Source organism: Rhinopithecus roxellana, chromosome 11, assembly GCF_007565055.1.
Source record: "Rhinopithecus roxellana isolate Shanxi Qingling chromosome 11, ASM756505v1, whole genome shotgun sequence".
Classification (NCBI taxonomy): domain Eukaryota; kingdom Metazoa; phylum Chordata; class Mammalia; order Primates; family Cercopithecidae; genus Rhinopithecus; species Rhinopithecus roxellana.
This window is the reverse complement of record NC_044559.1, coordinates 56,126-81,907: the sequence shown is the minus strand read 5'-3', so window position 1 is coordinate 81,907 and position 25,782 is coordinate 56,126. Positions and strand designations below refer to the sequence as shown.

General features: G+C 41.6%; 1 protein-coding gene and 1 pseudogene across 2 annotated transcripts in view; one reads left to right on the top strand and one right to left on the bottom strand.

Moving 5' to 3' along the window:
* Positions 1 to 11,602, bottom strand: part of LOC104678082 (cyclin-Y-like protein 2) — a 60,065-nt gene extending 48,463 nt beyond the window's left edge. The window contains exons 1-2 of the transcript XR_004059942.1: positions 11,170 to 11,602; positions 9,464 to 9,654 (exon numbers count right to left, since the gene is read on the bottom strand). The gene's annotated coding sequence lies outside the window, so the exon portion shown is untranslated. The remainder of the gene's footprint in view (positions 1 to 9,463; positions 9,655 to 11,169) is intronic.
* Positions 11,603 to 14,650: 3,048 nt separating this feature from the next.
* On the top strand, positions 14,651 to 16,983 carry LOC104672909 (annotated as a pseudogene). Its single transcript, XR_004060085.1, has 3 exons — positions 14,651 to 14,724; positions 14,952 to 15,277; positions 16,438 to 16,983. The product of XR_004060085.1 is annotated as an uncharacterized LOC104672909 (transcript).
* Positions 16,984 to 25,782: the final 8,799 nt, after the last annotated feature.

Here is a 25,782-nt window from a genome sequence, read left to right as displayed (position 1 = left end):
CTTTCCAGAGGTCATGATAACCTCCTAGGTTCTCTGGAAGAGGGACATATTCTTTCGGATGACATTGTAATATTTTGTTCACTAAAATATTTTATCTATATAAATAGATAGTTCCTAATGTCTTGAGTAACAAGACTAACAAGACTAGTACTTTTTATTTTTCTTAGCTCTGTGAGTTAATGTGACCAATGCCTGAGGTTAAGTAGTCAGGCCAGTATTACACTGGTCTTTGCCAGAACTTTTTGTCTAATACATTTCTCTATTGTTTTCTACAGGTCACAGGATGTTAATACGGGTTCTAGAATGCAATTTTTAAAAACATTTTGTGACTGACTGGCAACATGGTAATTTAATTTTCAAATATAATTTGCAAGTAAAATGTGTAGGACTCCAATAAGGCACAATGACCTAGATCCTGAGTATGATCCCATCAGAAGAAGCAAATACTGAGTTGAACAAGCTCACTAATGTCTGCTTACACCAGTCACTTTTGAATGTTCAATGGCAGGCAGGGGAAATGACCTGTGGTTGGCAGGTGTCCACTCAGTATGACCCTGGATTGGACATATAGTTACCTTGAGTCAGGCCAGCCATATGTTGTTGGACTATTCCTTGGAGATACATTCATTAGTGACTGTTAAAGTACCTGAGTCATTAGATGCCTGTAGACTATGCCCATTGAGATTTGCATTAGGTGCAAGCTGCCTGGCTGTGCTGACACTGACTGATGCTGTGAGGTTTCACAATGACATGGCAGCCAATTACATATGCTCAGATTTACCATGTACCAAGAGTTATTCATACAATTATCATTCTACACGCAGGCAGTAATAAAGGGAGTAAAAAAACCACAACGATGACTCCGGAGACAAATGTACCTCCAGAAGAGTCCAGTGGGTCCAGAAGCCCTTTAGATACTGGTCACAGGCTCCTTTTGGGCAGAGATCACAGCAGTAGCCACCAGGTATGCAGAAGTCCTTAGAGTTCTCATGGGCAAAGCTTCTGAAGGCATCTTGGGCAAGACCTTGTATTTGCTGGTCTTATGATCCTCTGCAGATGGGTCCATTCTCATTTTCTCAGCCACCTTTTACTTCCTGTTAGTTCATTTCAGGTCTCTTATGATCCCAGGCAGCAGTAGTTGTTATTACCTCAGTTCATTCATGCATGTTTATCTCTTTGGGGATGAGAGGACATCTTCACTGTGGACATAATTCTACTGGAGATGAGTGACTTTATTTTAAGACATTGGGATCACAAATTATTATCACGTATCATCAGAGCAGACAATAGCTACCACCTGGGGCTGAAAGCAGATAACTCCATTTATTCTAGAAACATTCTGTCTTGATTATGGCTCCAGTTACTGTGAGGGACTTCCTTTTCTCCATCTATTTTTTACAAGGTTTGAGTCTGAACTGCTAATATTCTACTGATTTACAGATGAAGGGACTGACTGCATCATTCCAGCCTGTCACAGCACTTGCATCAATACTTCCACTTTAAGAGTTTTCCACCTTGTCCAGAACTACAGTCCATTAATCCCCTCATTTTTCTCTCTTAAGAGAATAAACAACACATCTCATGTACATACCCAGACCCCTCTTCTCCCAAATACCAAATACACAAAAATCCAATCTCTCTCCTACCCAAGTAATTTTAGATAGTCTCTTTCTCATAATTACTTTAAGCCCCCTGACTCGATGCTCATCCTTTCTCTGGCAAAATCTCATCCCTGGATGAACACCACTTTGTGTTGGCTCAATGACACCACTCAGTTGAATCAGAAAAATATCAAAAAGTGGTCAGAGGTTCATCATAAATTCAAATAACTTACACAACAAATTGGCCCTAAATATTTCTAAAAATCAATAAAAGTTTTGTTTCTCCAATGACATCATTTCTTCAGAAACTCAACATGTATAACCAATCTTTTCTATGTTCTTCTAACTTTTATTCAACTTCTTTCACCTGATATCTTGCCAAATCATTCAAGGAGAAAATATATCCCATTAGGCAAGAGCCAGTCATCTTCCCATCACCTAAGAAAATAATATGCACAGGATGCGCCCACCTCACCTTTCTCTGCCTCATCATGTCAGAAAAAGTACCCCTCCTTTTCTCACAAATCTGAGATAAAAAATTTAGATGGCCTGTAATTCCAGCACTTGGGGAGATCAATGCAGGCAGACTATTTCAGCCCATGATTTTAAAAACAAGCCTAAGCAACTTAGAGAAACCCATCTCTAAAACAAATACAAACAAATAAGTAGCTGAGCATGGTCATGTGGTGGCACATGCCTGTATTCCCAGCCACTCAGGGTGGGGAGCACTGAGGTGGGAGGATCACCTGAGCCTGGAAGGTTGAGGCTGTAGTGAACCGTGATCACACCACTGCACTCCAGCTGGGGCAACAGTTATTTTTAAAAGGATCTTCTCTGTTAAAAATGATCAAGTAAACAGATGGCTATGAGGCTCGGGTGGCTCCAGTACGCTCAGTTCTTCCTTCAACAAACCAAAACTTGACTTGGTATAAATAATAAAAGGAAACTTAAGTTTAACCCATCAGAAACCAACAACTACCAACTAACTAGAGACTTTCCACTGTAATGTTCCAAATGAGGCCACTGCTTCATTTTACCCAATCAAGTATTTCCTTTTCTTCCACATTCACCATATAAGGGTCTTCCCCCACCCTCCCTAAGCCTCTCTGTGGGAGCTCTGGGGTGCTTGCAGTCTCTGGCTGCTTTATAAATTTCTGAATCCTCAAATACACTTCGTAATGTTTCAAAGTGCCTAATTGTATCTTTTAACAGCTCTTATGGTTACATCATTGTTTCTGGATTTTCAAGCTCTATCTCCTTCGTGGGATTGATTCTCAGTATGTGAATTCTCCTTTACCATTGTAAAGACTCTCCTAATGTGGGCATTTTTTTACAAAACTATACATACTCTTACTATGTGATCCAGCCGTTGCACTCCCTAAGTCTTTATCCAATGACCAGAAAGCTTATGTCCACACGAAAACCTGCACACAGATGTTTATAGCATCTTAACATATTAAAATAGCTGCCAAAACTTAGGAGGAACCAAGATGTCCTTAAGTAGCTTAATGATAAATACAAATGTGGTATATTTAGAAAATGAAATATTAATCACCTCTGAAAAGAAATGAGCTATAACTGACTGCATATTACATACTAAATGCATATCACTAACTGAAAGAAGCCAACCTGGAAAGTTATCTACTCTATGATTCCAAGTATATAACATTCAGAAAAATGCAAAACTATGGAGAGTGAAAACATTTGTAGTTTCCAGTGGTTAGGAAAAGAAAGGATAAATAAATGGAGCACAAGATTATTACAGTAGTGAAAATATACTGCACGATATCATAACAGCTATAATACATTCATCATACATTTCATTCTCGTTATACATTTTCCAAACCCTTACAATGTGTGCCACCAAGAGTATCTCTCTGGGTGATGACGATGTGTCAATGTAAGTTCACTGACTATAACAAATATTCTACTCTGGTGTAAGAGGTTGTTTGTGGAGTTACCCGAAAGTGTACAGGAATTGAGGGTATATGAGAACTCTGGACTCTGCACTCCTTATTGCTGTACACTCAGATCTACTCTAAAATAATAATGAATCTTTAAAAATCTATTACTATCACGTAGCCCTTTTAAAGTCTCCACCTGGTCTGAGCCCATTCTATTAAATCTCAGAAAACACTGGTTAGTAAGCTAGCTCTGACCCAAATGGCCAGAAGAGGCAGAAAAGACCCAGGGCAGGGGAGTATATTGCACATGCATACACCAGGAAACTGGAGGAAGCTTGGAGGCCCTTTAGCCTGGTCCTGAGCCCATTGAAACTGGAGTTATAGGCACAGATGCCTGGGCACTAATCTGAATTTGCCAACATCCAAGGCCATATGAACACAAATGCGCAGAGTCTCCTCTGCAATCTGTAGCTAAGGATGTTAGGCCATGATTGGACTAGGATGGGAGATGAACTGAGGACAATAGATTCTGTAGACTTTTGTTGCCTCTTCCCAGCCCCAAGCATTTCACTCTTTCCTCTTGCCACAGGCAGCAGGGAGGCTCCCTATGAACATCATCCCCACAGCCTATAGTTGTGTCGCCTTCAGTCTCTTATACCCTCCTACGGCACAGTCAGTCAGGACATCCAGCCTTGCAAACTCAAGGGTCCACATAACGGGGTGAGCAGAACCCTCACCTTTGATCTGCAGACAAATACCCCCTACCTTCTGGGCCTCTACCAGCAATTGGAGGCCCTGGAAATTTCCAGACACACACCAGTGTTCTGAACTGCAGGCTGCTATCCCATCCTATGGCAGAGTAGACCTTTTCTCCTCCAGAATTACCGTTATCCAGTTGAATGAAATGTCTTTTTAACATAGAAACAGGGCACAGAAACTAGTGTTCCTTGGCCCTGAAACCCATCACACTGTCTGCAGGTATACACCTGTCCTTAGCAAATACCACAGATTTGAGGACTCAGTCCCTGGAATGTGGTCATTGACTCTGCTTTCAGAAAACATCAAGGTACCTTTGGCAAGTCTGCAGACTTCATGAAGAAAAACAAAAACATAAACAAAACCAAGTGAACACATACACACACACACACACACACACACAGACACCCCGCAAAGTGACTAACAGGATGTCCCTCCAGGACATTTGCAGAGAGAGGAGAAGAAAACATCCCAGGGCCCTTTCACAGCTACTTCCTTGAGCTCCTTTTCTGACAGTGCTGTCTAGACCTGTCTCAGCCCAAGCACCGCCACCCTGATATGCAGGAGCTGGCTTCCTGACCTGAAATTCAACATCAAGAAATGATCTCTTGGCCAGGCGTGGTGGCTCATGCCTATAATCCCAGCACTTTGGGAGGCTGAGGCAGGTGAATTGCCTGAGGTCAGGAGTTCGAGACCAGCCTGACCGACATGGTGAAACCTCATCTCAACTAAAAATTAAAAAAACTAGCAGGATGTGGTGGTGTGCCCCTGTAATCTCAGCTACTTGGGAGGCTGAGGCAGGCAAATCACTTGAACCTGGGACGCAGAGGTTGTAGTGAGCGGAGACCGGGCCATTGCTCTCTAGCCTAGGCAACAAGAGCAAAATTCCATCTCAAAAAAAAAAAAAAAGAAAAAGAAAAGAAAAGAAACGATCTCTTCTACTTAACATTAACAGGAATGTCATCAAGCAGTGTCCTCATTGGCAGGGGTGGAGTGGGGGAGTTTCTTAAAAAGTGAGGTCTCTGCCCACCATCTAGAGGACCTGGAAATTTCCACCAATGCCACAAAAACAAAATCACTGGATAGTGCTCCAATGTATGGCAGATTAGACCATCTCTCCATTAGATCTGGGTTTCTATTCCATTGAATGAAATGGCTTTTCTATTACAGGGTTAGGATAAGGGATCAAAAGGGTCTGACAACTGAACTCCAGCATACAGTCTGCACAGACACTAGGCTTGTGCAAATATGACACAGTGAGGCCCCAGGACCCTTGAGTCAGCTGAATGCATTGAATTTCAGGAAACAGTGAGATACATTCAGCAAAACAGTGGGCTTCATGCTGAAAGAAATCAAGCCAAGAACACACACATCACTCTGACACACAAACACAAAAGACACACACATACACACATGCAAACACATATTCAGACACCCTAGTGGCCAATAGGTCCTTTCACCAGGAACCTGCAGACAGGAGAGGAGAAAGCCTCCCAGGGGACCATCACTGTACTTTCTGGAGCCCCTTATCACATGGCTAGCCCCGGGACAGCACTGTTTTATCCCGGTCCAGCCCAAACTGCCATCACCCTCTGATGTGGAAGCTGGCCTCCTCACCAGAACCTCTCTGTCAGACAAATTTCTCTTCTTTCTAAAATGGTTAGAGAGAACCTTCAGACAGTGTTCTGATCAGGGTCGTTGGAGAGTGGGGCTTCCTAGGAAGTCAGGCAGGGCAGAGTTGAAGCCCTCTGGGTTAGCTGTGGCTTTTGATATAAAGGCATGTAAGACTGCACAGGTCAGGGGGTAGTGAAGGGATGGACTGGGGTGTGCTGAAGAACTCCAGTTGGGAGTGTTCTGTTACTATAGCAGAGTTCCTGAACCTATGTAACACATAAAGAACAGAAATTTATTCTCTCACAGTTCTGCAGGCTTGGAAGTCCAAAATCAAGAGGCCTCTGGAGCAGGCAATCCTACTACATACTCACAGGGAGGCAGGTGAAAGGGAGAGAGGATGCATGTGATGTGCTCACATGACAGAAGAGTGACAAAAAGTAAACCCAATCCTTCAAGCTCTTGTTATATTTACATAAGACCTAGCTATTTTTTATGTATATAAAAAGTAATATCCCCCTTATCTACTATAGTGTAGTCGATACCACCCACATATGGGAAATGCAGAATAGATAAATAATTTATTCTCTCCTTTATCAGTTTTTCCAAAAAATACATGGCTTTTTTACCTAAACACCTCCATTAGGCTGCAGCTCCCAACACTGCTGTCTTAGGGATTAGAGTTCCAACACATACATTTTGAGGGATACATTAAGACCATAGCAATTGTAAAACCAGAGTATCTGAGCCAGGTCTCAATCAAGATAGAAGTTTATTTTGCCAAGGTTAAGAACATGCTCAGAAGAAATAAACACAGAATCACAGAAACAGTCTGTGGTCTGTGATTTTCTCCAAAGATGATTTTGAAGGCTTCAATATTTAAAAAAGAAAAGTGACCTAGAGAGGAAACAGGAAGTGTGTGGTGATCCTCATGTTGCAAGAGAAAAGGAGCAGGTAGGGAAACAGTCAATTATGTACTGATCTTATACTCAATAAATCAGCACTTGATTAGATAAGATGAACAGGGTAGCTACCTGTGGAAATGTTTAAACTCCTATCTGCAACTGCTTGCAAAGCCAAGGAAAGGCGGCTTCTTGCATGACTCAGCTTTCAGCTTAATTTTTTTCTTTTGGCATAGTAAATTGGGTCCCCAATTTTTATTGTCCTTTCATACAATGATCAATCCCTAGATCTATTATTTCACCAGGAGTTGCAAAATAGTGATATTCTAATGCTATCATTATACTTTCATTTATTCACCGAAATACTTACATAAAAAGTGACTTCCCCTTGATCTGTTAGTCATCCAGTGACACCACCCACACAGGAAATGCAGACTAGATGAATTATTCCCTTATCAGCTTTCCAAATAATAAATTGGATAACTGGCAGCCTTTCTCTTGCTTGTAAACTTATTTATTATAATTACAAATCCATGCATTTATTGCTGTTACTATACTAATTGATGTTCCAATTGTCCCGTTTTTGGACAGTAGGAGCATCGTGTCATCTCCTAGGCCCTCTGGTATACCCTAGTTATGTTTCATAGCATCCTTATTTTATGATATGTTAGGGAGATTGAGAATCATCTCATACATTTTCTATCCAGACCTAAATTCAGGCATTTCTCCAAGAAACTCTGATCTCTTTTTTATAAAAAATTGTTATTTCCAGAATATAGCCTGGATATGAGAAATATTGCCTTACTAAGTTGGTCCTTGATTCGTGCCCTTTTCTGTGAATACATACAGGAGTTCTCCTTCCTTCTGGGTTCTCTTTTTTTTTTTTTTTTTTTTGAGAGTTAAAACATATCATGACACGAATCAAGTTAAACTATGCCTCTGAGTTTCAGTTTCCTTTACAGACTATTTATTTTGATGATTACATGAGTTAACACACAGAAAATGCATAGCAGTTTTTGTGATATACTTCAGGTGATCAGTAAATTCTCAGCACAAAATGTGCAAATGGTGAAGGGGGGAACTCCCATGAGTCCTACCTAACTGGATGGCAAACTCCTTAAAGACAGGATCATAGTTCTAAACCTCTGTGTATCCAACATAACTCCTAGCACAATGCTTTGCATCAATCATGAGCTCAAGAAATTATTACTGATGGCCAATAACCAATACATATGTACTTTCAAACCAAATAACAAGAAGAAAATCTATAAATAGCAACCTGTAAGTATCAAATATTTCTGTGTATTGTCATAGGTCTGTGAAACCACAACACACTGAGATACTGAAAGACATGGACTAAATCCAGTTCTAAAGCAATTTGAAATTTCCACAATATAACTTAAATTCATTAAATTTTCAGATTTCTGAATTCATTCAAGTTCTAAAGTTATCATTCTGGGACAGTTCAATGTCTTTAAGTTTTTAATCTTCTCCATTCTAATTTCCTGCTATAAAATCAATAAAATGTAGGTTGTAAAGAAAAAAAAACATATCATGAATCCATGATGACTTGTCCTATCCAAATTGAGGACTATAAAGTAGTTGTTTACTACTTTGTAACTTCTATCTGTATCCTCTTTGTTCTATACTAAGAATCCTAGGTCCTCAATGACACCAGGAATGACAGAATTAAAGTACTATTGCTCCTCATCTGCTTCATCCTATAATACCGATCTACAGATTGAAGATGAACAATACCAACAAAAAACAGTTCTAGGGTCCTTGTTTGGCAATTCATGCTTTCATTAGGATATATTTCCTTTTGGTTGTACAAATTACAATGCTTTAAAGCAACTTGAAACAGTTACTCTTGGTATGTTTAGAACCCTCAACTAGTGTTTTACGACACACTTATGTTTAGGTATTTTATATTCATTTTTTATTTACTGAATTTTCATCATTTATTAAGATATTATTATGAATAATATTAATACTGGCTGGGTATGGTAGAATGGTTCATTCAGATTGGTTGGGACTTGGGTGCTCACTTCAGCAGCACATACACTAAAATCGGTTGGGACTTGGACCATACCAGTGTTTAAATATTTCTCTATCCCCTGCCTTGATGGACCCTGCCCTGCCATGAAAAGTTGACTAAAGTAAGTTTAATTCATTAAAATGTGACTTTAATGTGCCTACTTCTCTTGCAAGACATTTGCCAAGGTTCTAAACTGAATTCTGGAAAAAAACAGGTAACAAATTCTATTATCTGTTTAAGAAATGAATTCTTTGCATTTGCAGAAGAAAGAATGGATGACAAAACTTTGCATCCTTCAAATGAAGATGAAGTGGCCAGGTGCGGTGGCTCATGCCTGTAATCCCAACACTTCGGGAGGCCGAGGTGGGCAGATCATCTGAGGTAAGGAGTTCGAGACCAGCCTGCCCAACATGAAGAAACCCTATCTCTACTAAAAATACCCAAAAAATAGCTAGGCATGGCGGCAGCTGCCTGTAATCCCAGCAACTCAGGAGGCTGTGGCAGGGAGAATTGCTTGAACCTGGGAGGCAGAGGTGGCAGTGAGCCGAGATCACACCACTACATTCCAGTCTGGGCAATACAGCAAGACTCCATCTCAAAAAAAAAAAAAAAAAAAATGAAGTATGCAAAGAAGAAAGAGCTTTTACTTACTTGCATGAAGTACTGAAGATGTGACCTCAATTTCACTTGCTGCTTGATCAGACTGAAAGGCTGAGTGAGATATTGTTGGTGCCAAGCTCACTAGCACTATTAAATCTCTCTAGGCTCTGGCTATGCATGGAGCTGGCACTGGTGTCATCACCTCCATGATGTAGATCTTGCTCATCAAACACTGCAACCAGCTAGAAATGAAACATAAATGTGCATTTATAAATAAAGACATTTAAATTACTACCAAAAAATTATACTACTTTGACATAAGTCTTACAGTGGGAAAATATCTGAGTGACCCCAAAATGTTAAGTTTTAAGAAGCAAAACCTCGGCTGGGTGTGGTGGCTCATGCCTGTAATCCCAGCACTCTGGGAGGGCGAAGTGGGCAGATCACCTGAAGTCAGAAGTTCGAGACCAGCCTGGCCAACATGGTGAAATCCCGTCTCTACTAAAAATACAAAAATTAGCCGGGTGTGGTGGCACACGCCTGTAGTCCCAGCTACTTGGGGAAAGTGAGGCAGGAGAATTGCTTGAACCTGGGAGGTGGAGGTTGCAGTGAGTGGAGATCACGCCAATGCACTCCAGTCAGGGCAACAGCGTGAGACTCTGTCTCGAAAAAAAAAGAAAAGAAAAAAAAGAAAACCCTCAAAAAGACAGTGTTTCTGTTAACGTTGATGCTTTACTTTTACATTTCTGAAGTGAATATTTTATAGACAAAATTCCATGGCTGAAAAATAATGAAAATGCTTGCTATCACAGCATGCTAAGATGAAAGTAAGTTTAAATATGTTCTAAAATATAGGCTATATTGTTAAGTGGAAAGAAAATTGCAAAATACAGAGCGAGAATGTGTATATATATATATATATATATATATACACACACACACACACGTGGTATAGGCTGAACTTCATATAATGAGAGGGGATATTAAAAATTATACATGTTATCTGCTCATTTGTGCATAAGACATCTAAAAAGGATAAAAGGGAATCTAATGAAATAGGCATCTAATAAAAGGAAATCTAATAACATGAGCACACAGAAAAAGGTGGAGAAGAACATAAGTAGCGTAAGTAACTCTGGAAAACTCTATTTTCATTGTTGAAAGCTAAAGACAAAAAAAAATGTCCCACAAATACTATCTTCTAATTAGTAAATTTATTTCTCAAGCATACAATTTCACAATTCTCAATCTACTATACACATGCATACACACACACACACACACACACACACACCAGGAACAAACAAGTGAACATATCTTGGAAAATAAAAGTCAATTTTCTCACTGTTAGGAGTTACAAAGAAGGAAAAGCTAGAATAAACTTGGTGGTGTTAGAATGGAATCAAAGGCCACAATAAGAACTCATGGTTTTTATAAGTAGGTAGGTAGGTACGCAGTCAGACAGGTATAGACAAATGTTAATGCATGTGTAAGTACACCAACGTACAGTTCCTAGCTCTGTCAATGGAGAGATCCTAGAGTAAATGACATTCCAATGCTAATGAGCACACCTAGTGCTCAGATCATGGTTTCTAGTACCATTCTCCAGTTAATGAACCAGGGCTCCCTAGAAAGAGGGTTAATTTCAGGGCTGAAGTCAGGGAAGATGTATGATAAGCCTGGAATGCTTTGTGATGCTAAAAATAAGGAAGAACTCACAAATGTTGACAGCACATCAAAAGGCAACAGGTGCCAACCTGAAGGGGTTCTCAATGGCCAGTGTTGAGTGCTGGGAGAAAAGCTGAGGGTTGGAAGAGAAGCTGAGGCAGGGCTTGGAACATGTCCAGGGTCCAGGATCTAAAATTCCTGGTAGCCTTTGGAATGTGTCTAGAATTGCTAACTCCTTGCTTCTAGCACTCCCTTTATCTCAAGTAGCCATATGTTTCAAAGAAAATGCTAAACCATCACAACTGTAGCTCATTCACTTGATACACCGCTTCCTTTCAAACTCCACATCCTCACCACCTGTTTCTTTGTTTGATCACCAATAAATAGGCTCCCAGAACTCGGGGCCTTTGCAGCCTCCACACTAGTGTTGGCCCCATGGTCCCACTTTCTCTCTTAACTTGTGTTTTCTCATTCCTTTGACTACGCCAGACTTCATAGCCCCCATGGGCCTGGTGTTGGGTCTGATCACCCCAACAGTTGACACAACCTGAAAACAAAATAAATAATATTAGCATTGGATCATAATCCAAAGAATGCACAAAACTGCCATGAGTCCATAATAATATAAATAATTGAATAAACAAGTGCTGTAGAAGCAACTGCTGTTTCCTACTAGAGCATTCCAAATAAATACAGAAGGAATGATGGAAAGAAATCATCAGGCAACCTCTACCGTAATAACTGCTGTAGGTAAAAATCTACTCATGGGTCCTAGGATTAATGGGGGAGAATATGATATCAAACAGGATATTTGGATATCTCTAAATGTCTCCCCATAAGATACATTTCAGCTAAAAAGGGAAAAATACTTGGCAGCCACCACCGTACCAAGATTAACATCACCAGTAATGGCAACATCACATACCATCTGATAAAACGCACTGAGAAGTATGTAACATTACTTCTGTGGCATTCCTGCCACATGAATCATATATATTTCATAGACTGTACCTCCATTTGGGTTTGTCTGATGTTTCCTCATGATTAGATGGAAGGTTACTTCATGACAAAACATTCCACAAACCCAAATGGAAGTGCAGTCTACAAAATATTTACAAAATAAATATGATTTTAAAAAAGTATCAAGGTCACGAATGCAAAAGAAATAATGAGGAAATTATGCAAACTGGAGGAGCCTGAGGAAAAATGAGAACTACGTGCACTGAGGACAGAAAATGGGTACCGGAGGGAGAATTCAGATGCGCTCTGAAGATTAGTTGACTGTACTGACTCAGTATGAGTTTTTCAGCTTTAATAATTGTTCCATGATTATGTTAAACATTAACATTAAGGATAGATGAAGGGTATGCAAAAATACTGTTAATATTATTTCAATTTTTCTGAAGTATACAATTATTTCAAATTGAAACATTTTAAAATAAAAATTGATTCTATTTCTTCTTATAACTAATACAGCTCTTAAAATATGAATGCACTTCCTAAAAATCCCAAAAAGAATAAGGTGTAAGGATCAACAATGACTGTCACCTTGGGATGTTCATCCTACAGCCCCATGCCTAAAGCAACTAACCTTAGAATTCTGAGGAAAGAACCATGGCTGAAGTCAAAATCAACCCCTTTTCTGCATCCAATCCAAGGACAAAAATATACATGTACAGAATTCAAATATCACACATAATTACAATCCTCATTTTATAAATAGTTTTGTCACTTGGAATAAATGCTATTTCCCATGAATATGTACATTTTACATATTATCAATCAATTTATGATACAACAAAGAGGGTCATAGAGACGTAAACAAACAAGAGGCTCACGACCCTACCAAGGTATAATATAAAATCACCTGATTAAATAATCTGGAAGGAAGGTAAGTGGTATCAAGAAATCAAAACAGGATGAATGGTTGAGCCACTCAAAGTTACAGGGAGCAAACTAAATGGGAAAATAAATCGTTAATAGTTACAAAAACTGGAAAGGTGCTTGTATGTATATGACAATGTATATGACAAATTGTCCATAAAATCAACTTGTTTATCTGACATTGGCTGGCAAAGATGTCCTGTACTAGTAACACAGACATTCCCCTAGATTAGGAGTCATCCAGCAAACTTTTCCCGAAAATGGCAAAATAGTAAACATGTTTGGATCTGTGGTCCACATCATCTGTTTCATACTCTACTCGACCATTGCAGGATGAGAGCAGCCACAGACAACACATAAACAAGTAAACAGGGTTATGTTTAAACAAAACTTTAAGTATAAAAGCAGTACTGATAGGGTTTTTGCATATGTTACTTTAATTATGACTTTAATTGCTTAAAGTATTTCCTGGAAACACCAAGTTGTTAATAAATGTTAGTTATTTTTGCTCGAGAAAGTTTCAAGAGATGGAAATTATCAACAGAGGAGTGTGAAAGTCATTGGGCGTTAAGCTAAGCCATACAAACTTTATCCCGAAAACCGTGGGGTGTCCTTGAATGCCCACGAGTTTAATTTCCATTTATTCTGCCTGAGGTTTTAAGGAGCATGCAAAAGGACTAGGAGGGTAAACACCCATAGCTCATTAGTCCAACAATGAAGAAATCACGAGGGCCTAGAGTAATGGAAAGGCAGTGAAGTGAAAAGAGAGTCAAAATGTGTAATTTTCCAAATGCAGAACTGAGGCATTTAAAAGGACTGTATGTGGTGGTTGGGTGCCATTACAAAGGAGGTGGATGAATTTTAGGCATGTAGGTTTGTGGTGCCAGTGGTTGGGCTGGGGACAAGCACATGGGGAAACATGGAAAAAAGAAGATGCATTCAGGTTTAGGGAAAAATATCACATGCTCAGTGTCCAATTCCTGTTAAACACCTGGAGATGGGAGTCCGTGGTGCAAAGGGAGTTCGAGATTAACTGTACATGATTGGGTGATGCTGGCAAGCAGGGAGAGTTGAAGCCACGGATTTCATTAAGGATCCCAATCTGAATGTGGACCACACAAGGGAATCAGAACCAAAACGTGAATACAGCCAAGACTGCAGGTTTCTCTTCCCTTCCTCCAAACCCACTTTCAGAAGAATTTGAGAAGAATTGACTAAAGAATGTAAGTAACCTCCAGGAAACAGGGTTCTACAGAAGCTGGGGAAAGGCCAGTACATGGAAGAGAGATCAGTAGTACCTGCTCACTACAAGGAGGCGCCTCCAAATGTCAATGCCTATTTTCAACAAGTGGGACCCAAAGTGATTCACACCAGTGCTCTAAAATACACCTGACCCTTTTGACTCCCCACAGTCAAAAATCCGAGTTTAACTCTCGACTCCCCCAAAACATAACTCCTAGCGGCCTGCGGTTGAACGGAAGTCTTTGTCACTGATAACACAAACAGTTAAGACCTATTTTGCCTGTTGTTCACATTATACACTGAATACGCTGCTCCCAGCGGAGGCCGAGACTCTTGCCCAGGCGCCTCCCTCTCAGCCCCCCTCCAGCCTCCCCAGACTCACCCTCAGCAGGGCCACCTTCTCCTCATTTCAGTCTGGGGCCACATTCTCCAAGCCTGAGGGACATGGCAGGAGGCAAAGCCAAAGGCGACGTGGCTACAAAGCCGTCTCCCGCCTGCACCCACAGCTTCCGATTCCGGTAGGGGCGCTGGCTCCTGTCCCTCCCCCAGCATCTATACCCTGGTTCTGATAGGACGAGAAGGAACCTTTCAGCCAGCCCTGATTGGGTCATATTATCCAATCAGAGTTGCTGTGCACAGAGGCTCTCATCCATTCCAAACATGCCTTACAGGAGCTCTAGTTAAATAAGAGTCGTTATAAATAGTTGCCCAGTGGGCTTTCGTCGTTACACCCTATTTCGGAAAGCGTGGTCTGTACTGCTCCGCCCTGGGCAGGAGGAGAAGGAAGAGGGCCAGGCACCACTTTGAGCCCGCACTTCCCCTGGATGCTGGAGGCTGCTCTGCCGTGGGTAGGAGGAGAAGGAAGAGGACTGGGCGCCGCCTGCCTGCACTCTCCCTGGATGCTGGAGACTGGAGGCAGTGAGGCAGCGAGGCAGCAATAGTGCGAGGCGACTTTGGAGCGGCCTCACAAAGCGACCTCGCCTTCCGCTGCGCCTGGAGGACACGGGCTGGGAGCCCAGCAGAGCCGTCTGACCCTCCCCGAGCCCCATCCCAGATCCAGCCAGGACCCCTGTGATGCACATGGGCTTCTCCAGAGTCCATTTTCTTCTTGAATCCGGGGCGCAGTGCGGCTTGAACCCAGCCACCGACCTCCTCCTCGCCCTCTCAGAGCCCGCTGGGAGGAGGGGGCCCTCCCCTTCTCTCCTCCGTGGAAGCCCTGAAGCCTCCGTTTCCTCCGGGACTGGGGTCCGGGGCCTCCTGCCCGACCCGCGGTGAGAAAGCGAGCCCAGATCAGGACCCGGTGAGAGGGCGCTGGAACCCGGGAGCGGCAGGAGCCTTGAGGAGCAGCCAGGGAAGAGAAGGGGGTCACCTTCGGCCCCGGCCCCGGGTCCCCCACTGCCAGGCCTCTGTCACCTCCTGGGGGTCCTGCCCGTTGGGGTCCCACTCTCCCGGCTGCCTGTGGGTATCTCATCTGAAACTGGAAATAACCCTCTTCAAAGTACGGCTTAGCAAATATTTATTCGCCCATGCACCCCCCTTTTTTTTTCTTCATAGTGTTCTTTTTGTCTTGGGTCATTTGTGTTTTTCCTATATTGATGTGAAACATTTTTAAAGACACTATAGAGATTAGTCCTTTATTGGTTCATTTCTATTGTAGGTTGTTGTTTCCTACTCTGGTCTTTGTTGTTTAATTTCATTTTTAATTTCTTGCTTGGTTTCATTCATGTAACAATGTTTTTCTTAGAATATTTGTATCTGTATTTGTGAAACAGAGCATCTATGATTTCTAGGTTTTTTATTGTCTGATCAGATTGTGTATTAGTGTAATGCTGGCTTCACAAAACAAATCGAAAACTATCCCTTTCTTCTTTCTCTTTAAGAGAGTGAGCAGTGTCAATATTTTTTTCTTCCTTAAATATTTGGAACATTTTCAAAGTCTGATCCTGGTGTTTTCCTTGTGGAGCATTATTGTTTGTTGACTTGTTGGATTTTTTAAAATAGTTAATTACTTTTGTTTACTATATATAGGAGTGTTCTTATTTTATGCTTTTTTTGTGCCAGTTTTAGTAAGTTGGGTTTTCAGCATCTATTGCGATCTCTGTTGTCAGACGTTCGATCATATGTATTTCACAAAATTCTCTGATTATCTTGTTATAATACTGTTATGTAGAGTTGTTCTTTTGATTCTGATACTGGTCACTTGTGTTCTTTAATCTTTTTTCCTTGATCAGTTTTGCCTGCACTCTCCCTGAATGCTGGAGACCGGAGGCAGTGAGGCAGCAACAGCGCGAGGTGACTTTGAAGCAGCCTCATACAGCGACCTCGCCTTCTGCTGTGCCTCCTCCCAGAGCCCAAGAAGCCCGGAACCTGTGGCGTCCGGCTCTGAAAGGAGGAGAGGGCAAACCAGCCGAGGGTGAGTCCGGTAGTCTGGGATGCCTTTGGCGGAGGAAGGACAGGCAGGAGTCTCGGCCTCCCGGGGAGAATTTCACAAAATTCTCTGATTATCTTGTTATAATACTGTTGTTGTTATAAGGCTGTTGTTTTGATTCTGATACTGGTCATTTGTGTTCTTTAATCTTTTTTCCTTAATCAGTTTTGCTAGTGGTGTATTAACTATATTATTTATAAAAAACAACTTTTAGCCTTGGTTTATTTCTGTTGTTTTTTTTTCCCATTTCATTGACGTTTGTTATTTTTATTATTATCTTCATTCTGTATTATTTGCACTTGATTTTTCTTTCTTGATTCTTGAGAACGAAGTTGAAGTGCCGGGTGTGTTGGCTCATGCCTGTAATCCCAACACTTTGGGAAAGGCCAAGGTGGGTGGATCACCTGAAGGTCATGAGTTCCAGACCAGCCTGGACAACATAGTGAAACCCCCAGCTATACTAAAAATGCGAAAATTAGCCGGACGTAGTGGCAGGCACCTGTAATCCCAGCTACTCGGGAGACTGTGGCATGAGAATCGCTTGAACCCGGGAGGCGGAGGTTGCAGTGAACTGAGATCACGCCATTGCACTCCAGCCTAGGCAATGAGATTGAAACTTCTTCTCAAAAAAAAGAAGAAATAAGTTGGGGTGATTCATTTTCAGTGTTTCTGGACTCCTGCCCTGCAGAGATCGTCTCGCTGTAACCTGTTTCATGTGAGGTAGAGTTTAGAACATGTTTATTGGCCTCTGTGCCTTACTTTTCTTCATGTACTCTTCTTCTTTTGTTAATTTTTCTTTAGGGTTTTTTTTCCTTATATTAAATTGAAGGATTTATGGTTAAAAATCTGTAAGTTAGCCCTTTATTGGCTCATTTTTATCATACGTTCTTGTTCTCTAGTTTGATTTTTGCTGTTTCATTTCTTTGTGTTCACAGTTGTATATAGTAATCTGGTTGATGATGATCTTGTATGCAGTAGCTTTGCTTAATTTATTTATTAATTGTAACACTTTATGTCATGTTAGGCTGTGCTGAGCGCTTCTGAGAGCAGCCAGGTTTCCATGAACTCCCAGTTTACTCTAAATACTCTAGCAACCCACATGTGTGCACACTGGATAATGTCATGCATGTAGGGCAGTGATGCTGGGGAGACACCAACTCTGTCATTCTGTGAATCCACCACACAATCACAAACATTAGCATTAAAATAAAATGGACTGTTAAGCAACTGCAAAGGACTAATAATGCACCTTTGTGGCACAAATGTGTCTTTCTGTATTCAAAGTACTTGTAAGAGCTTCAGGTTCCTTATACTCAGCCACTGACCTCGGGGTTCTTAGTACACAGGCACACATGCACAGACACACATACAGGCACACATATACACATGAATGCACACATGTGCGCACATATTCACACCCACATGCAGATGCGCACACACAGACCCAGGTGAGAAAGTCACATGTACATGGAACAGCCCTTGCTTTGTAAGCCATCTGGCTTTGTAGGGAGAAAGAGGTGGAACAACACACTGGTTACCTTGGAAGAGGGGATGAAGGGAGGAGAGCTGGATATGTCCAGTGGGGAGAAATCCTCAGGATGGTGCTGTTGACACTCGATGGCAATTACGCTCATGCAGACAGGGATCTTGAGTGGTGGGGGCTGAGGGTTCTGAGCACACCTCCCCAGGCAGACAAGAAGAAAGTTGCAAGTGCAGGCACAAGATGAGGAGTCATAGTGAAACTTATCACAACATTCAGCCTCTATTCAGGAAATACTTCACAACACTTGCCAGGTACTTTTAGAGGCACTGGACATACTGAAAAGAATAAAGCCATAAAAAAATTCTGTCCCTGTGGAACTTGCAATTTTGTGCAGAAAAGCAAATAGTTCACTAAAGAAATAAGCACAACCAGCCATGCACGGCAGCTCAGGCCTGTAATCCCAGCACTTTGGGAGGCCGAGGTTGGTGGATCACAAGGTCAGGAGATCGAGACCATCCTGGCTAACACAGTGAAACCCTGTCTCTACTAAAAAATGCAAAAAAAAAAAAAAAAATTAGCTGGGCATGGTGGCGGGTGCCTGTAGTCCCAGCTCCTCAGGAGGCTGAGGCAGGAGAATGGCATGAACCCAGGAGGCAGAGCTTGCAGTGAGCCGAGATCACGCCACTGCACTCCAGCCTGGGTGACAGAATGGGACTTTGTCCAAAAAAAAAGAAATAAGCACAACCATAGAATGTTGGAAGGTGTCAAAAGTTATGGAACAAAATGAAAGAAAGGGGATAGGGACTGCTAAGGGGTGGGCTACAGTCTGAATTGGGAGTTAGGAGGGGTGGGAGTGAGAATGTCCCATTTGATCACAGTCTTGATGCATGTGAGAGAGCCTGGAGGAGAGAGTGAGCAAGAGCCGCCCAAGTGGCTGTAGCAGGCTGGATGCTGCATTTCATAGGGCACAGTAAGTGAAATGTGATGGCTATTTTGTGTAATCCTTTTAAATCCCAATAGAAATAGGACTGTGTGGGAGGACTACATTTTGAAATAATTATTTTCAAAAACACAGCAGTTCCATCCTATTGAGAAGTGGGAATATTGGATGATAAGTTGAAGTATCATTTTGTGTTAGAATATTGAAGCAAATATGGCTTGGTGCGGTGGCTCACACCTGTAATCCCAGCACTTTGGGAGGGTGGATCACTTGAGGTCGGGAGTTTGAGATCAGCCTGGCCAACATGGTGAAACCCCATCTCTACTAAAAGTACAGAAATTAGCCAGTTGTGGTGGTGAGTGCCTGTAATCCCAGCTACTGAGGAAGCTGAGGCAAGAGAATTGCTTGAAGCCAGGAGACAGCGGCTGCAGTGAGCCAGGATTCTGCCACTGCACTCCAGCCTGGGTGAAAGAGCAAGACTCCATAAAACAAAAAAAGAAGAAGAAGAATATTACAGCAAACCATTTAAAAAAACTCCAAATTCCCAGAAATGTGGCAAGACAAGGAACCCTATTGATGGCCCTAACGAAGCCCTATAGATTTCTCAGAGGAGCCTCCATTTGTTAGAACCATACCTAGGGTCGCAGCTGGCTAACACATTCTCCATCAGCCTCTGGGATCAAAGGCGGGGTATGGAGGTTGTCTGGAGAGGGCCATGAGCCTCCCTCTCAGTAAAACACAAGCACAAGGGCTACATCTCTCTTAGTTTTTCGTAACAGAGGAACACAGGCAGAGCTTAGTGTTCCCAGAGCCTCTGAGATCCCAGGCAAAGTAGTTGGTAAGATGCTGTAGATATTTCCTTCTAAAAATAAAAATTCCCCTGGTAAATGCTCAGGCATCTCAATGGCCACACCAGCCCTTGTGTGTGTACCCAACTGCCTTCATCTGCCTCTGTTCCCACTGAAATTTTACATGTGAAATCTGGGAGGGGATTGGACAACTTGCATAGCTTAGTTGATGACTCTCCCACAATCTTATAGACTGTAGTAATCTTTGAGGCTCTTCACCAACTCATGTGACAAAGTCACTTAATTCTGTAAATTTGGGCCAGTTCGTTTTTCTAGCTCTCAGTTTGCTCATCCGTATGCAAGAGGTTTAGCGTAGGTAAACCAAGGACACCAATATGCCTGTCTCTCCAGTTTGTCAATAACAGAAGAGAATCTGAGCTGGGGGATGCTGTTCCAAGTCCCAAAACCATACCTCCAAGATCAGCTGTTTCTCTTTATTCATCACCAGGCATGCATCTCCTTGATACCCTCAATATCGAGACATAAAATGTGACAAGACAGATTATCTATGTGTTATTTTTTTTCTCCATTCCTCATGACTTGTATTTCCTTAACTCATCGGAATCAATTTTCCACATTTTTTGAAGGAAAGTCTTTTGACAAAGATGTTAATTATCTACAAACAGCTGAGAGAAAGGGCTATTGCCCTCAGTGTGCTGGTGATAAATTTCCAAATGATGAATAAAAGATTTCCTAAGGCATCAGTTTCCATGACGGTGTCTTTTTTTTTCTTTTTCTCAGGCACAAGGGAATGAGCAGAGCAGGTACGCTTCTGGATTTGTTTTGTTTGTTTTTAGCTTATGTACAAAATCAAGCTCTGTTTTTTTGTTGAAATATCTTTTTTCTTGTATCAGAGATGGGTTGTAAAAGACTCATTGTGGGTTCAGGGAAGAATGTTTTAACATGCAAGGAAATGTTGCAAAATTGGAAAGAGGACGTAACTTCACAAAACTAAATAAAACTGGGGGAATTTTTAGCATACTCTGAGTAAATCTTATTTGCATCCCGCTAATCCCAATCAAATAATAATTTATATTTGTTTAATTTACTAAACTGCACATTCAATTGACTGAACTGTAGAGGATGAGCAAGTGTCAACCAATAATTATCCTCCCTATGGGCTAACACAGCAGGCTCCAGTGAGTCATAATACACACATTCAGAGGTGGTCCAATGCAGTCCCACCATAGAAATCCTTCCCATGCTTAGCCACTCTTGTCATTAATCTCTGCAGACTCAAACCATGATTCAAACACAGTTGTCCCTTGGCATCCAGAGGATTGGTTCCAGGACCCACTTTGGACACCCATATCTGCTGGGAACAGACCCTAAGCCTGTCATAAACAGACCTTAAAGAAACTGGCCATAAACAGGATTTCTGCAGCAATGTGACGTGCTAGTGATGGCTGTGACACAAACTGCTAGAAGTTGTTGGTTTACTGGAGCAGGGCAAGGAACACCTGGCCCACCCAAAGTGGAAAACTGCTCAAACCACAAACAATAGCATGAGTGGCCTGTGCTGTAACAACATATTTTTGCTGCAGATAATCAGCCAGAGACTGTTTCTCTGCTCCTTGCTAAGAATGCTTTGTTTCCTGTAAGGAATGCTTTTAGCTAATCTATAACCTACAGAAACAGTGCTTATCACTGTCTTGCTGTCAATAAATAAGTGGGTCAAACTCTATTCATGGCTGTCAGCTCTGAAGGCTGTTAGCCCCCTGATTCCCACTTTGCACTTTATTTCTCTGTCTTTTTTTTTTTTTTTTTTCATTCCTCTCATGCCGCTGGGTTGGGGTCTCCACAAGTGGCACCCAACATGAGTCTCGAACCCGGGTTGAAGGGTCACTGGAGCGATGGGTGGAGAACGTGGAACTATGCTGGAGGACACCAGAGTACTCTTAAGCAATCCCCATGGTAAGTAAGAAGGGGAGCTCGGAAACATCAGGGTAACAATGGGACAAGGGTCAAGCAGGCAGGTGACTTATTTGAGTCTGCTTCGGCAGCTCCTCAGAAAAGGGTGAATGAAGGTTAGCACTAGCTGACTTATGCAGCTTTCTAGTGTGGTGGAGAAATACTGCTCCTGGTTTCCGGACCAAGGAACTATGAATATAGAGGTCTAGGAAAAGGTAGGCTGCGCACTGAAAAAGGCATATAAGGATGGTGCCGAGGATATTCCTATAACTATCTGGTCAGTGTGGGCTCTGGTTCATTCCACCTTGGAGCCTTTCCACACAGATGACGAGGAGGAGGAATCAGAGGAAGAAGGAGAGTATAACAAAGTAAAAGAAGAGGTGACAGAGCAGGTTTGCTTGCCAGCTAAAGTGACAAAGGAGGGAGAGGTTTGTCCCTACCCCTCTGCACCCCCTCATCATTTTGAAGAAAAAGAGTGGCCTGATCCTCCAGATCTTTCTTTTCTGGAGGACACTGAGTGAAAAGTAGTTGCCCCAGTGACTGTTCGAGCAGCACCTGGAGCGACCGCTCTCAGTTCTATTCAGGCAGGAATCCACCAAGCTAGATGAGAGGGTGATATGGATGCTTGGCAGTTCCCTGTTAGAATATACTCACCTGATCAACAGGAGAATATTATAGCTACATTTGAATCTTTTCCTTTTAAAATACTTAAAGAATTTAAGCAAGCTATTAATCAATATGGACCAGGTTCTGCTTTTGTAATGGGACTGTTAAGGAATGTTGCTGTCTCTAGTCGGATGATTCCTGCTGGGTGGGATGCTCTTAACTCAAGCTAGTCTGATTCCTGCTCAGTTCTTATGATTTAAAACTTGGTGGGCAGATGAGGCTTCCATTCAGACTCTTCACAATGCCCAGGCCCAACCTCAAATTAATATAACTGCAGACCAACTTTTGGGGGTTTGCAGCTGCGCTGGTTTAGATAAACGTACAGTGGTTATGCAGAATGATGCCATAGAGCAGCTTAGAGGAATGTGCATTAGAGCTTGGGGAAAAAAATCACTTCAGGAGGAAAACAACACCCTTCCTTTAGTGCTGACAAGCAGGGGCCCAAAGAACCTTATGCAGATTTTATAGCCAGGTTACAGGAGTCTCTTAAAAAGGTAATTGTAGATTTGTCTGCTAAGGATATAATGTTGCAGTTATTAGCTTTTGACAAAGCCAATCCTGAGTGCCAGGCCGCTCTGTGACCTATTAGAGGAAGAGCACATTGGTTGACTATATTAAAGCTTGTGATGGTGTCAGAAGTAATCTGCATAAAGCTACTCTACTGGCCCAGGCAATGGCAGGACTGAGAGTGGGTAAAGGAAATACTCTGTTTCCTGGAGCTGGTTGTGGGAAACATGGTCATACTAAGAAAGAATGTAGAAAACATCGGTGAGTCAGACCACCAGTTGGGGGAAAATAGAAAACTGCTAAACCTGAAATATGTCCAAAATTCAAAAAAGGAAAACACTGGGCTAATCAGTGTCACTCTAAGTTTGATAAAGATGGGAACCCAATTTTGGGAAACGCCATGAGGGGCCTGTCCCAGGCTCCATTCCAAACTGGGGGATTTCTGGCTGAGGCCACTCCCTCACCCTTGTACAATGCCTGTCCCCCACCACAGCCAGTAGTGCCACAGTAGCTTTATGCTGCACAAAAGCTGTGAACCTTCTGCTTGGGGAACCCCCACAAAAAGTGCCCAACAGGAGTCTGTGGACCCTTGCCAGCAGGGATGGTAGGATTACTTCTAGGTAGTTCTAGTTTAAGTTTAAAAGGAGTGCAAGTACATATAGGAGTCATTGATTCAGATTACAATCAGAAATTCAAATTGTTGTATCTACTTCTGTTCTCTGGAAAGCAGAGCCAGGAAAGCATATAGCACAGTTCTTGATTGTGCCATATGTGGAAATGGGGAAAGGTGAAACTAAACGTATAGGAGGATTTGGAAGCACAAATAAATAAAACAAAGAAGGTTATTGGGTGAATCAAATTAATGATAAACGTCCTACCTGTGAAATAACTATTCAGGGAAAAATTGTAAAGGATTGGTAGATACAGGAGCAGACATTTCAATCATTTCTCTACAGCACTGGACATCCACAGGGCCAATTCACCTCACTCAATTTAACACAGTTGGAGTTGGTAAAGTCTCTGAAGTATATCAAATCAGTTATATTTTGCATTGTGAAGGACTCAATGAACAATCTGGGACTATTCAACCAATTGTAACTTTTGTACCCATAAATTTATAAGGAAGAGATTTATTACAGCGATGGAGAGCACAAGTGTTAATTCCAGAACAGTTATATAGCTCTCAGAGTCAGCATATGATGCAAGAGATGGTGTATGTGTCTGGCATGGGATTAAGAAAAAATTTATAAGGGTTAAAGAAACCACTTCAAGTGAAAGGACAGAAATCTCACCAGGGTTAAGATATCATTTTTGATGGCGGCCATTGTTAAGCCTTCAGAACCTGTACCTTTAAAATGGTTAACAGATAAGCCAATTTGGATAGAACAGTAGCTGCTGAGTGAAGAGAAACTGGAGGCTTTAGAGGACTTAGTTACTGAACAATTAGGAAAAGGACACATAGCTCCAACATTTTTCCCCTGGAATTCTCCAGTCTTTGTTATTAAGGAAAAAAATCACATAAATGGAGAATGTTGACAGATCTTACAGCCATTAATTCAGTTATACAACCTACTGGTGCATTGCAGCCAGGATTGCCTTCTCCTGCTATGATTCCAAAAAATTGGCCTTTAATAGTCATAGATTTAAAAGACTGTTTCGTTACTATCCCTTTAGCTGAGCAAGACTGTGAATGGTTTCCATTTACAATTCCTGTGGTAAACAACCTGCAGCCTGCTAAGCGTTTTCACTGGAAAGTGTTGCCACAAGGCATGTTAAACAGTCCAACAATTTGTCAGACTTATGTAGGACAAGCTGTTGAACCTACTCATAAAAAATTTGTCACAGTGTTACATTATTCATTATATGGACAATATTCTTTGTGCTGCCCCCACTCAGGAAACATTACTCCAATGTTACGATCACTTGCAAAACTCGATTTCTCATGCCAGTTTAATTATAGCTCCTGACAAAATTCAGACTACTACTTCTTACTCCTACTTAGGGACCTTAGTAAATGACACTACCATTGTGCCACAGAAAGTAACCACATGTAGGCATCAATTGAAAACATTGAGTGACTTTCAAAAATTACTAGGGGACATTAATTGGACACCTGCTCTAGGCATTCCTACCTATGCCATGAGTAATCCATTTTCTGTCTTTAAAGGAGATCCTAGTCTCACTAGCCCTCAGCAAGTAACAAAGGAGACTGAGGCAGAAATACAGCTGATTGAGAAGCAAGTGCATAAGGCTCAAATAAATAGAATAGATCCAGAAAAGACTTCAGACTTACTGATTTTTCCAACTCAGCATTCATCTACTGGTGGTGGTGTCCAAGAGCATGACTTGGTAGAATGGCTTTTTCTTCCACATACTAATTCACGGACTCTAACTCCTTATTTGGATCAAATTGCTACTCTGATAGAAAATGGGAGAACTTGAATTGTTAAATTGCATGGATATGACCCTGGAAAAATTATTGTCCCTCTTACAAAGGCACAAATACAACAGGCCTTTATAAATACTCTTACTTGGCAAATCCATTTAGCTGATTTCATGAGTGTTCTTGATAATCACTTTCCAAAAACAAAGATATTTCAATTTTTGAAATTAACTAATTGGATTCTCCCTAGAATAACTAAATTTAAACCAATTGAAAGTACTGAAAATGTTTTTGCAAATAGGTCTAGTAATGGTAAAGCTTCTTATTCTGGATCAAAAAGTAAAGTTTTCCAGATGCCCAGTACTTCAGCTCAAAAAGTGGAGCTTGTAGCTGTAATTGAGGTGCTGACT